The 3,885-nt window shown below is 41.4% G+C and overlaps 1 protein-coding gene across 4 annotated transcripts in view; it reads left to right on the top strand.

Annotated features, from left to right (window-relative positions):
- The window catches only part of NDEL1 (nudE neurodevelopment protein 1 like 1), a 65,680-nt gene that overhangs the window by 43,176 nt on the left and 18,619 nt on the right, over positions 1 to 3,885 (top strand). The window lies entirely within an intron of this gene.

Here is a 3,885-nt window from a genome sequence, read left to right on the forward strand (position 1 = left end):
GTGCCTTCTCCTTGGTGTGAGCCTTGTATTCCAGAACAGTTTTGCTTCTGAAATATTAAACCCAGCCAGACGCGGTGGCTCACACCTGTAATTCCAGCATTTTGGGAGGCTGAGGCGGGTGGATCACTTGAGGTTAGGAGTTCGAGACCAGCTTGGCCAACATGGTGAACTCCCATCTCTACTAATAATACAGAAATTATTCTGGCGTGGTGGCAGGTGCCTGAAATCCCACTACTTGGGAGGCTGAGGCAGGAGAATCATTGGAACCCAGAAGGCGGAGGTTGCAGTGAGCCGAGATTGCACCACTGCCCTCCAGCCTGGGCAACAGACAGCAAGACTCCATCTCAAAAAAAAAAAAAAAAAAAAATTAAAACCCGTTTTCTGCTTAGTCAGTGTTTTACTCTGTATCATACCTACTCTTTAACCTCATCAAGAGTATTACCCCATTTTTGGTGTGTTTGTTTTTATCTGCCATCTCTTGCTTTTACTTCCTTTCTTTCATCGGTGATCTCACACATCTCTTACTCTGTCACTGTTGACTTACTTCATGGTCTCTCTGGCCACATAGAAGGTCTGCCATCTGAATTACTGGAAACAGTTGCAGAACCATGTGGATTTATGCCACTATCAAGTCTGCATTTCTAGCATTAGCTTCCATTCATGTTTCCCTTAGTGAGTTTTACCTCTCCAGCCCTTGCCGTTTCCCAGTATCTACTACCCCCTTCACTTATTTTCGTGTGTGACACTTTCTAAAAAATGTAGAAATTGCGTTATACTTTAAAGCAGATATGGGAGGCTAAGACACAAGTCTTATGTTTGCCTGTTTCAGCTCATCATAGGGGTTATTTTCTGACCATCAGATTAAACCTGCATTTTAAAGTTAAAATACAAAGTAAAGTGCATAGGTCATTCCTATAGTACGTAGAGTAATCTTTCTTCACTCCCAAGATAACCATTTTAAAATCCTCTGTGTTGGAGTATTTGTCTTTAGTACTTGAAATAATATGCTTATTTTTCTGTTTATCTTGATTTATTCAACTTTAAGCAGAGATGAGGAATTTAGATCACCTCCTCCCAAATTTTTATTTTTATTTTTTGTTCTTGTAAAAAAATTAACGTTCATAAACTTTCATTTTCGAATGTATTAGGTTATATCTTTTTTTTTTTTTTTTTTTTTGAGACAGTCTCACTTTGTTGCCAAGGCTAGAGTGCAGTGGCATGATCTTGGCTCACTGCAACCTCTGCCTCTTGGGTTCAAGTGATTCTCCTGCCTCAGCCTCCCGAGTAGCTGGGATTACAGGCACCCGCCACCATGCCTGGCTAATTTTTGTATTTTTAGTAGAGACGGGGTTCACCATGTTGGCCACACTGGTGTCGAACTCCTGACTTCAGGTGACCTGCCTGCCTTGGCCTCCCGAAGTGCTGGGATTACAGGTGTGAACCACCATTTCTGGCCAGTATAAGGCTATATCTTAACTCTCTGTTCTCTCCCTTTCTTCCCCCGACACTTCCACTCCGCTTTCTGAGCCCTCTACTAGCTGTGTGAGCTCTCTGTTGGTTGGTTCTAAAAATGGAAAATCAGTCAAACAGCATTTGTAACAATGCCCGTATGTGTGTCATTTACTGTGTCATCACAGAGGAGATGTTGGACTGTCGGGTGGGTCTTTATATTTGTGCCACTCAGCAAATGTGTTTTGAGAATTTTGTTCTTTAACTGTAATTTACTCAAAATCATACCGGCTTTTTTAATATTTCGTATTGTAGCTGACTGTATGCTGCTTTCTTTTCCTAGCATTTGTTTCCCCTTCTCTCTTTTGAGTAGAAAAAAACCTGTATCTTTCTTTGCTCTCCTATCTTCTAGTTTCTTCTTCACACTCTTTGCGGGATGCCCTGATGGGCTTCGAGGGCTGCTGCATTGTTGTTGCCCTCGGATTTCTCTCCATTTTACTCTTGGGTTAGTTCTGCCTATTCCTCATCCCCACGTCGTCGTCTGTCTTTGTTCCTTGTTTTGCTTTAGTACTTTAATTTATTCAGAAGTGGTGCATGAAAGTTTAATTTGGCATCCTTGTATGGTTTACACATTCAGCTGACAATCTGTCTTCTAAGAGTTATCAAAATAACGACCTCCAAAAGTCATCAACACTTTGCGTCTGCTGCTGTCCACCAGCCTTTGTTGGCTTTTATGAATATTTCATTTATACCTCTTTACACTTTGTCCGCTGACTTGAACTGGAAGCCGTTCTCTACTCTTGCATCCCCTTCACAGAGAAAATGAAGGCCATTTGTTTTAAGCTTCTTTGGTTTCTTTTCTCATCTTCTGCTATTACCCTCCCATTAGTACCTCTGTTTGTAGCCATTCCTCCTTTTTGTCCCGGTGGTAAAAGTGCAAATTCCTACCCGTGGCTAATTTGGTCCATCTGTGCTTTGGATCTCATTTCTTCCAACCCTCAAATCTTTATTTCTCCTGTATCTTCAGCCTTTTACTATATATGTGTTAATATTTGTGTGTAATGTTTACGTATTACACATTATATGTTATGTATTATACATGTATACTTTGATATTTCTGTATTGCATGCTATCCACATAAATATATGTAATACTTATGTGGTATTACATAAAGCTTCTTGAAAGCGTGTCTCCGTTTTTTGTTAGCATTTTGACTGCATGCACACTCCCCAGACACTTTAGCCTGGGCTCTGTCCCCTGCTCGTGCCGCTAAAACTGCTCACTGGTGATCTCAGTGCTGTCAAATCCAGTGGATGCTGTTCTGTCCTAATTTTACTTGAAGCATTCAACACTGACCCTTTTTTTTTTTTCAATGCCCTCTTTTCTCTGCTTCTCTGATGCTGTTTCATGGCTGCTCCCAACTTTCTTTCCATTCCTCTTAGTCATCTTGTAAGGTCTTCATCTGCTCACCCTTTCGACATTGGTTTTAGTCAGAGTTCTGTCCTTGATTTTCTGATCTTCTTAATCACAGCCATAGTTTCATCCACCCCTGGGTGGGGATATCTTTCAAATCTTAATCTCTAGACCACCCTTTTCCCCCTGAAAAGACCTGGTGCTCGTGCTTGGATGTCTCACTGATGTCTCAGACATAAGTTGTGCCTGCCGTGTGATAGATACTCAGTATGTATTTGAGTGAATGAATGCGTGTCTTGAATATAGGAATTGAATGGCTCTCAATTTCTACTGTATATGTGTAGCTTTGATAAGCTGCTGAATTATTGCTGAATTATGCTTATTCAGAGTTTGTCCTACAAGGTCATTACCTCTCTTCCTTGTTTCTGTTGTCGTTTTAGTAGCTCATTGTACTTTTGTCATAGGAAAGAAGGAGAAGAAAAAAGTTTGTCTGTTTTTGTTGCTGTTTCTTTTTTTTGAGACAGAGTCTCACTCCGTCGCCCAGGTGAGAATGCAGCGGTGCTATCTAGGCTCACTGCAATCTCTGCTTCCTGGGTTCCAGTGATTCTTGTGCCTTAGCCTCCTGCATAGCTGGGATTACAGGTGCATGCCACCACACCCAGCTAATTTTTAAAATTTTTTCTTTAGTAGAGACAGGCTTTCACCATGTTGGCCAGGCTGGTCTCGAACTCCTGGCCTTGAATGATCCACCTGCCTCGGCCTCCCAAAGTGCTGGGATTACAGGGATGAGCCACTGCGCCCAGCCGTTGTTGCTGTTTCTTTAATAGCTCTTATTGAAATGTCGGGGGAGGATGTCCAAATGGATTCTCAAAGTGAAGTATATTTTACCTGTGGATTTAATTTAGCTGTGCATTCCCAGTCCTTTACTGTTGTGGATAATAGACATGAATTGTGTGTGTATATTATATATATATTATATATATGTGTGTGTGTGTGTGTGTGTGTGTGTGTGTGTGTGTGTGT

The sequence above is a fragment of the Rhinopithecus bieti genome, unplaced genomic scaffold (assembly GCF_001698545.2).
Source record: "Rhinopithecus bieti isolate Rb0 unplaced genomic scaffold, ASM169854v2 scaffold_32008, whole genome shotgun sequence".
Lineage (NCBI taxonomy): Eukaryota > Metazoa > Chordata > Mammalia > Primates > Cercopithecidae > Rhinopithecus > Rhinopithecus bieti.